Here is a 10,646-nt window from a genome sequence, read left to right on the forward strand (position 1 = left end):
TTGGTGTGGTGGAAGATGTTCATGCTCAGGATGGTTTCAGTGACAAGGCAGAAATGATTTTAAGAGATTTCCCAAGGTCACCAGCTAAAGAAGATGCAGGGCTTAAAGCTAGAAAAGTTTAAACATTGTTGAGTCTTGTAGGTTTCATTCTGCTTTGTTGTGCAGCTTGAAAAGAAGTACAGTCAAGTAGAACTCGCATAAATGCTACTTATCCACTGTATTGATGTTATAGTCATCATCATGATCATAGCTATTGTTTATTGAATGTTTACTGTGTGTTAGAGCCTGTGTTGAATGATATAAAAACAAACATATGTAATCTTATTCTTCCATCAACTTTGAGAAGTAGGCTTCATTACAGTTCTACAGATGAGAAAATCATCTTCATGGATTAAATGTTTCAGCATATTTAAAACCTCCAACATCAAATGATTCCATATCTGAGGTCTGAGGTTTTTTTGTATTACTTTTGGTTAGGGAATTGTTACAATATCTATTATTGGAGAAAGAGAAAGTCCTTACTTTTCTTCCAATTCCATAACTCTACAGGGAAAATATTGAAAAAACCAAGATATACCTGAAATACTTACTGTTCTACTTGGCAGGTGACAACTGACAAGATGCTAAAACCCATAAGGAGAAAATGTTATGAAGTAATTATTGTGTACCAAGTATTGTGGTAAATGTTTTACATGCATGAATTAATACAACTACTGCTCAATGAGACGTAGACTATTTAAGTGTTTTAGCCAAGGACCCATATCGAATAAGAAGTAAGACTAAGATTTAAATCTATTGGTCAGGTTTTAAAATCCATCTGCTTTACCACAAACTACTTAAATATCCTAGACATGGGATATTGGTTGTTACCATGAGAAGGGGATATTAATTTGGGAGGGAATCTGTAATGTATCTGGTCTTATACTATACCATTCTAGCATGTTGCTTATGTTCTTTTAGATACATCCTGTATTTTAGATAAATGTCTAATGTTTTCCTGTCATTTAAGGTTTTGTTGATCATCATTCCCTTTGTTTTAATTCTTTTTATCCTTGAAAAACCAGTGCAACTGCTAACCATTGTATGTATTCTTCCTTGACCTCTCTGAGAGGTGCCTTACTATTTAATAGTCTATAATTTTCTTAACAGAAATTACCTCTAAGTGCCTCATACTGGGATTATATACCCATATGTTTAAATTTGTTTTAATTTATAATTTTTTTAGAGACATAGGCTGTCTTGATCTTTGTATATTGTCAAGAATGTCTTTTATTCAAATGGTATTCTATTTGTGGACTTTATTATTTTGGAAAGAATTCTGAATCTTTTAAGTTGTGATTAAATGCAATCATGCTTTGATAGACATGTTTCTTATAAGGTTATCAATAGGGTCAGCTCTTTTTAGAACAGATTATACCAGTGACTCCCAAATTTTAATGTGCATAGGAATTGACTATGGATCTTGTTAAAAATGTAGATTCTGTTTCTGTAGGACTTGAGATTCTGTATTTATAATAAGCCCCCAGATTATGTGAATGCTGTTGATTCATAGGCCACAGTTTGAATAACAAAAAGATTTCTATCCTAATGAAGCACAAATAAAATCACTCTCAACAATTAAGGATACTGCATCTACCTGAATGGTAAAACCCTATTTTCCAGACAGGCTAACCAAATTCTCTTTTGTTCCCAGGGCAATCTGTACTTAGACAAGGAAAAAAGAACAGATTATATTTAATCTCACAGAATAGATGTTCAATTGCTACCTGAAGGACTTTAATAAGGAATGAAAAAAAAGCACCACTGAATTTCATCTTTGTGTGCACTGTATTTGCATCTTAAGAACAACTAATTCAGTCAAGAGGACTCTTAAAATCTTGGATTAAGATTGCTAATAAAGTTTTGTGAGTGAAAAGATTTGAAATTTTAAAGTTTATAGTGTGATGAGAGATACTAGGTATTACATGTTTCTCAATTTTAATGTTAGAAAAGGCATAATTGAAGTATTTAACAGCTTACTTGAATACTAAAATGATTAAGACCATGTTGATTTTCAACTAGACTATCCTGGCAAATAGGCTTTCTCAAGAGTCTGACAGATTTCTTTTCACTGGCATTGCCATGCTAACTACTGACCAAGACTTGGAAGACATTTTGTGCTGCTCAGTGGAAAGTAATGATATGTCAGTACACTGAACAAAACCTAGACAACATTCTCTTTCTTTTCTATATTAATTTTGTCTTATTAAACAAATACCCTTAGAGGGCATCTAAACTAATGATGTTCTGGGAATTCTGCATATAGTTTTACCTAGTTCTTAAATATAAGAGATTTAAATAGACTTTTAATACATTAGAATATTTAATGTAGCATTTAAATATCAAATTTACAACATGTTTTTAAAGACACATAGAATTGCATTGCTTCTATCTCATATTTGTAACTATGAGAGTCTTACTGTAAGATTAGATAAAATAATGGTACCTGCCTAAATTTGAATTTTTTGATCTCTTTCTTCTCTGAAGATGGCCTATAGTCTCATAAGTAGGTCACTTACAGAATAACTAGGAAAGAAATTCTCTAAGTTTTATTTTTAAAGGAGAAATAATCATCCAAGAACTGAATAGTTGACTTTGGAGATGAGGGTAGAGTGATGTCGATGAGGGAATCCACAGAGGAAAGGAGAAGTGGGTACAGTGGAGTCATAGTAGTAATGGAATACAGAAAACATCAATTAAGGTTCACCTGCAGAAGCAGACAGTTCATCTCAAGCTGCGAAACACTGGAAATATATCTAAGCCCTGGTAGGTCTGAGAAAGGACTACTAAGGAGTCAAAAGGAAGGGGCTTAGGAGGTGTGTGGATTAGAGGCTGTATCTTGAGAAGCACTTCTAATATGAGCCATAACAACTCTCCCATTCTTCATGACTCTGTAATGTGACTTTGGCACTCCTCCCATTGGCAGGGGCAGTCTTCAATCTGGGTGTCTACTGTAACTTGCTTTGGGAAATAACACGAGGTGGAAATGAGACTATGTAACCTCTGAGGCTAGGCATTAAGAGACCTCACAGCCTGCATTTGTGCCCTATTGGGGTTCTGAGTCATCCTGTAAAGAAGTCCAGGCACCCCACTGGAAACTACACAAAGATAAAATGGACCTGAATTTGGAAGGTCATGAGAAGAGAGAACTTTGAGAGGATAGAGTGCCACAAGGAGAATCCCTAGCATCCCAAATATCCTAATTGAGGTGGTCAGAGCCATTTTGGATCCTCCAGTCCAAACTGCACTTGCAAGGGTGGGCTCAGTGGGTACTTTGTGAAGAAGAGACAATTGTTGCGCCTGAGCTCCTTGTTCCAGCTGATCCACAAAGTCACGAGGAAATATTTCAACCATTAAGTTCGGGGTGGTTTGTGACGCAGTAATAGATAACCATTACAGGAGCGTACTGCTCCTGGAATAGGCAGGGAACTCAGAAGGAGGAGGTAGCTGTGAGTGTTCAATGGCAAAGGGGGAAAAAAGGAGGTGATAAAGGGTAAAGATAAAAGATCCAGTGAAAATAAGATAGACTCAAAACTAAGAAAAATACAGAACAGCAACAGTAATAACAAGAACAATAAGAACATTCATTCAAAAAACTACACTCCTTCCTGCCCATGAACTCCTTCCTGCCCATGAACGAAGAGAAAGAGTAAGGGTCATTGAAGTGTCCCCGCCCACTGCTGTCATGTCTAAGTCAGTGTCCTGAAGAGGCCGAAGGCTGCCGAAGCTCTTCGCTGAAGGTCTGAGCTTTGGAACCACCTATGGAAGTCTGAGGAGCCGTTCTGAGGCTACACGGTAACGGGAGACCCAAGCACTGATTGGTCCAGAGGCCGTGGCTCTGTCACCTGCGACACTGCGGGAGGTGGGCACAGCCCTGGGGGCGAGGCTGCACAGAGTGGAGGGGAGAGTCATGAAACCGAGGAGGGCTGCCTCCAGAGAAGATTCTCAAGGCCCAGGGCCCACCTAATGGTGAGAAAGATTTTCATTGGTAGCATTAAAGAAGACACAGGAGAACGTCACCTAAGAGATTATTTTGAACAGTATGAGAAACTTGAAGTGATTGAAACCATGACTGACTGAGGCAGTGGAAAGAAGAGAGGCCTTGCTTCTGTGACCTCTGATGACCATGGCTCTGTGGACGAGACCGTCATTCAGAAACACCACACAGTGAAGGGCCACAACTGCAAGGTAAGGAAAGCCCTATCTGAGCAAGAGACGGCTAGTGCTTCCTCCAGCCAAAGAGGTCGGAGGGGTTCTGGAAACTTTGGTGGTGGTCGTGGAGGTGGTTTGGTGGGAACGACAACTCTGGCTGTGGAAGAAACTTCCGCAGTTGAGGTGGCTTTGGTGGCAGCTGAGGTGGGGGGATATGATGGCAATGGGGATGCTGTAATGGTTTGGTCACGATGGAAGCAGTTTTGAAGGTAGCAGAAGCTACAATGATTTTAGCAATTGCAACAATCAATCTTCAAATTTTGGACCCATGAGAGGAGGAAACTTCGGAGGCAGAAGCTCAGGTCTCTATGGTTGTGGGGGCCAATACCTCACTAAACCACAAACCAAGGTGGCTACGATGGTCCCAGCAGCAGCAGTAGTTAGGGAAGTGGCAAAAGGTTTTAATTACTGCCAGGAAATGAAGTTTAGCAGGAGAGGAGAGCCAGAGAAGTGACCTAGCTGCTACAAAGAAATTTTTTAGACAATACTCATGTATACAGGCAAACAACTCAATGACTGTATTTGTGATTAATTGTATAACAGGTTATTTTAGTTTCTGTTATGTGAAAAGTGCAAACCATTCCAACAAAGGGTTTTAATGTAGTTTCTTTTTTTTTTGCACCCATGCTATTGATTGCTAAATGTAATAGTCTGATCATGATGCTGAATAAACGTGTCTTTAAGAAAAATGAAAAAATTATACTGTATCAACATTAGAGAGAACACTTGAATTAAGGAACTGAATTAGTCACCCCAAGTCCCCTCTTGCTATTGCTGACCCAGGAAAATACAAAACAAACATGAACAGAAAACAGTAGACACTGAACACCCATTTAACATTCTATAAAGCAGAAAATGATTATCAAAATATTTTGGTGAATAACCTAACAGAAAAAAATATGACATAGAAAATTAACAACTTTTCAAAATGAACTTAACATCTCTGAACAAATAATCTTTCAATAAAGTGACTAGAGAGGGAATATACCTCAAGATAACAAAGGTCATATATGCAAACCCATAGCTAGCATTATACTAACAGTAAAAAGCTGAAATCTTTTCCTTTAAGATGAGGACCAAGATAAGGATGTGCCTTGCTTACTACTTTTATTCAACATAGTACTGAAAGTCCTAGCTAGAGAAATCAGGAAAGAAAAGGCATCCAAGTCAAGAAGGAAGAAGTAAAATTGTCTCTGTTTGCAGATGACATTATTTTATAAATATAGAAAATCCTAGACTCCACCAAAAAAGTTAGAACCAAGCAACAAATTCACTAAACTTAAAGGATACAAAATTAACATATGAAAATTGGTAGCATTTCCATACACTAATCAATTATCTAAAAAAAAATAAACAATCGCATTTCAATAGTATGAAAAACTATAAAATATGTAGGACTGTGTTTATATAAGAAGGTAAAAGTCTCTGTACTGAAAACTATAAGAATTTGATGAAAGAAATTGAAGACACAAACAAATGGAAGGACCCTGTTTATATGGATTGGAAGAATTAATATTATTTAAATGTCCATACTACCCAAAGTCAAGTACAGATTCAATGTGATTCCTATCAAGATTCCAGTGGCATTTCATACAGAAGTAGAACAAATAACCCTAAAATTTGATGGGACCATGAAAGACTCCAAGCAGCCAAAGCAATCTAGAGAAAGAACAAAGCTGGAAGCATAACACTTCCTGAATTCAAAATGTATTACAGAGCTAACTTCAAGCTCTACTACAAAGGCATAGTAATCAAGACAATTTGGTACTGGCACAAGAACAGAGCCACAGACCAGTGGAACAGATTAGAGACTCCAGATATTAACGCAAACATATATGGTCAATTAATATTTGATAAAGGAGCCATGGATATACAATGGCCAAATGACAGTCTGTTCAACAGATGGTGCTGGCAAAACTGGACAGCTACATGTAGGAGAATGAAACTGACAACTGTCTAACCCCATACACAAAAGTAAATTCAAAATGGATCAAAGACCTGAACGTAAGTCATGAAACCATAAAACTCTTAGAAAAAAAATAGGCAAAAACCTTTTAGACATAAACATGAGTGACCTCTTCTTGAACATATCTCCCCGGGCAAGGAAAACAACAGCAAAATGAACAAGTGGGATTATATTAATCTGAAAAACTTCTTTACAGCAAAAGACACCATCAATAGAACAAAAAGGAACCCTACAGGATGGGAGAATATATTTGAAAATGACATATCCGATAAAGGCTTGACGTCCAAAATATATAAAGAGCTCACCTACCTCAACAAACAAAAAACAAACAATCCACTGAAAAAATGGGCAGAGGAACTGAACAGACAGTTCTCCAAAAAAGAAATACAGATGGCCAACAGACACATGAAAAGATGTTCCACATCGCTAATTATCAGAGAAATGCAAATAAAAACTACAATGAGATATCACGTCACACCAGGAAGGATGGCTACCATCCAAAAGACAAATGACAACAAATGTTGGCGAGGCTGTGGAGAAAGGGGAACACTCTTCCACTGCTGGTGGATTTGTAAATTAGTTCAACCATTGTGGAAAGCAGTATGGAGGTTCCTCAAAATTCTCAAAATAAACTTACCATTTGACCCAGGAATTCCACTCCTAGGAATTTACCCTAAGAATGCAGCAATCAAGTTTGAGAAAGACAGATGCACCCCTATGTTTATCGCAGCACTATTTACAATAGCCAAGAATTGGAAGCAACCTAAATGTCCTTCGGTAGATGAATGGATAAAGAAGATGTGGTACATATACACAATGGAATACTACTCAGCCATAAGAAGAGGGCAAATCCTACCATTTGCAGCAACATGGATGGACCTGGAGGGTATTATGCTCAGTAAAATAAGCCAAGTGGAGAAAGAGAAATACCAAATGATTTCACTCATCTGTGGAGTATAAGAACAAAGGAAAAACTGAAGGAACAAAACAGCAGCAGAATCACAGAACCCAAGAATGGACTAACAGGTACCAAAGGGAAAGGGACTGGGGAGGATGGGTGGGTAGGGAGGGATAAGGGGGAGGGAAGAAGAAGGGGGGTATTAAGATTAGCATGCATGAGGGGGGGTGGGAGAAAGGGGAGGGCTGTACAACACAGAGAAGACAAGTAGTGATTCTACAACATTTTGCTATGCTGATGGACAGTGACTGTGAAGGGGTTTATATGGGGGACCTGGTATAGGGGAGAGCCTAGTAAACATAATATTCGTCATGTAAGTGTAAATTAATGATAAAAAAAAGAAAGTGGGATTACTCCCTGATAAGATAAAACTAACTGTAAATCAACAATTAATGCATGTTTTAAATATCTTTAATTTTGATCATTTAAAGGGTGTCAGATGATCAGCTATGGAAGTACATTTTTCTGATAATATTCCTTTCTCTTAAAAAAAAGCAGTTCCTGTGTGGTGACCTCCAATAAGTTCTTCACAATGGTATAAAGGGAATATCAAAGTGTGGGCAAAGGGTCTGTTTGTGTTTATACAGAGGATCAATGCCTAATTTGGCTACCCAGAAAACGAACTAAGATTCGATATGAAGAAGAAGTTCCAACATCAACATACTCTGGAAGAGTCATTCCAGAAGATGATCATCAAAAAACTTCAACAAAGATCCTGGCGCTGTTGCAGTTGTAGCTGCATTCATCCCACTGGTTCCTGCAATTGCCATTGGAATGAAGAAGGAGATATCTAAGCTCGCCTGTGCATACAGTAAAATAACAAATTTGACTAGATCTGTACTGTTGGAACTCAACCAAGAATTAGAAGTGCAAGTTGCAGCACTCCAAAATCTTGAGACTACAGACTACTGTTAAAAGAACATATGGGATGTGAACAGTTCCCAGGAATGGGTTGTTTTAAATTGTCTGATTTTTCTCCAACTATTCAAATTCAGTTAGACAATATCCATCATATCATAGATAAGTTTTCACAAATGCCTAGGGTGCCTAACTGGTTTTCTTGGCTTCACTGGAGATGGCTGGTAATTGTAGGTGTACTTTGTTTATGTAACTATATTCCTATTATGTTAATGTGTGTGCACAATTTAATTAGTAATTTAAAACCTATATATGCTTAAGTTACTCTACAAGAAGATATGTCAAAGAAATAACCAACCTTCCCATGTTTTCTTCCTTCTGCTACTTCTATAGCTTTTCTTCTTCCTTCCTAATTACAACCCTTAAGTAGAATTTGTGCCTCATATCGAAATTACCGAGTATCATAATTCTTCCAAGTGGTAAAGATACCTCAAGACAAATGCTGGGCATAGAAGCCACAGGGCATAAATCTGCAAAGAAGTAAAAAGCTAACCTTTTCAAACAGTATTGCTTCTCTCTCACTTACCAACTTTACATTTCCCTGTATGGCCCCAGAAGATGACTGGTTAGCCAGAGACGGGTAAGATTCCTCAAGGGAGGAACAACCTAAGACAGGCACAGTCGCAGGGGGGCCATCAGGTGAGAAATTGGGGATCAACAGAGGTGAGGCTTAGAACCTCAACCCCCCTGTTTTGAGAGAAATCTTCTGCATCCGTGGATGTTTTGTTGCCCTTCTCTAGCTTCGATTAATACTTAGCCTATAGGCACACACCTGATCATCTACATTTGCTTTCTTACAGCACTAAACTATGTTTTCTACCTTTATCTTGCATCTCCCTACCACTTCAGCATTTTATTAAAAAACAAAATAATAATGATAATAATAAGGGAGAAATGTGGGATTCATATATAAATAAAGTATAAAAATCAAATGAATATTCATATTTGACCTGATTGTTTATAGTTCATAATGCATGATCAAAACCGAAAGTTTCTGTGATGACTGCCCTTGCACTGTTCACCATGTAAGAACTTATTCACTATGTAAGAATTTGTTCACCATGTAACAACTTGTTCGTTGTGCTTCAGAAGATCGGAGGCTGATGAGAACTAGGCCTGGGGTGGATTAATGATTGTGCATTGAGTCCCCTGTACAGAATTTTACTGTTGTCAAGTGTTAACAACCATTTGATCAATAAATACAAGAGATGCCCTCTCAAAAAAATAATAATAAAAAATAAAAAATAAAAATAAAAATAGGCAGAGGATTTGAATAGACATTTTTCCAAAGACAATATTCAATTGTCCAACAGGTACATGAGAAAGTGCTCTACATCACTAATCACCAGGCAAATACAAATCAAAATCACAATGAGATATTACCTCACACCTGTTAGAATGGCGATTATCAAAAAATAAAATAAAAAAACCAGCAATAACTAATCCTGAGAGGATGTGGAGGGAAGGGAACCTTGTGCCCTGCTGGTGAGAAACAAATTGGTACAATCACTATGGAAAAAGTATGGAGGATCCTCAAAAAAATTAAAGACAGAACCAGCAAATGACCCAAGAGTTCCACTTCTGGGAATATATTCAAAGGAAAGGAAATCACTATGTTGAAGAAATATCTACATCCCATGTTAACTTCCTTATTCAGAATAGCCAAGACAGGAAAACAACCTAAGTTGGCCATGAATAGATGAATGGATTATAAAATGTGACAGATTATATATCATATATAATAGAATATTTAGCCATAAAAAGGCGGATATTTTGCCATTTGGAACAACATGGGTGGACCTCAAGGGCATTATGCTAAGTGAAATAAGTTATACAAGACAAATACTTTATGATCTCACTTATATGTGGAATCTAGAAAAAATAAAAACAGCAATGTCTCGATAAACTCATAGAAAAAGAGATAAGATTTGTGTTTAACATAGGCAGGGGGTGGGGGAAGTGGATGAAGGTGATCAACAATTGCAGACTTCCAGGTAAAAGATAAACTAGTACTGGGGATTCAGTGTACAACATGGTGACTATACCTAACACTGCTATATGGTATATTTGAAAGTTGCTAAGAGATTAGATCCTAAAACTCCTCTTAACAAGGAAAAACTTCAAATTTTTGTATCTTTGAAAAAATGGATATTAACTTATTGTAGCAAACTTTTCACGATATGTTTAAGTCAAACCATTATGCTGTACACCTTAAATGTATGCAATGCTGTATGTCAATTATGTCTCAATAAAACTGAGAGAAAAATTTATGGAATTGAGGAACCATGGGGTGGGGGAAAGCAAAGAAAAGAAAGTCCTAGAAATAGGGAAGAAGGTCCTGTATATATATTATATAAAATTTGAGTCCCTGAATAGGGAAAAATACGGAGAGAATACTTAAAACTGTATTTAAAGAACATTTTTCTAATACACACCCACACCCACACACTAAATCTACATGTTGAAACTGCCACGTCTCTACTAAATACCTGACATTATTGAACCCAGAATGTAAGTTCTTACTCATATCCTGGTAAAATGATTGAACTTTAA

The 10,646-nt window shown here is 37.2% G+C and overlaps 1 pseudogene; it reads left to right on the forward strand.

Moving 5' to 3' along the window:
• Positions 1–3,724: 3,724 nt before the first annotated feature.
• LOC108400094 (heterogeneous nuclear ribonucleoprotein A1-like) lies at positions 3,725–4,656 on the forward strand (annotated as a pseudogene).
• The last annotated feature ends 5,990 nt before the right edge of the window (positions 4,657–10,646 follow it).

The sequence above is a fragment of the Manis javanica genome, chromosome 5 (genome assembly GCF_040802235.1).
Source record: "Manis javanica isolate MJ-LG chromosome 5, MJ_LKY, whole genome shotgun sequence".
Taxonomy (NCBI): Eukaryota; Metazoa; Chordata; class Mammalia; order Pholidota; family Manidae; genus Manis; species Manis javanica.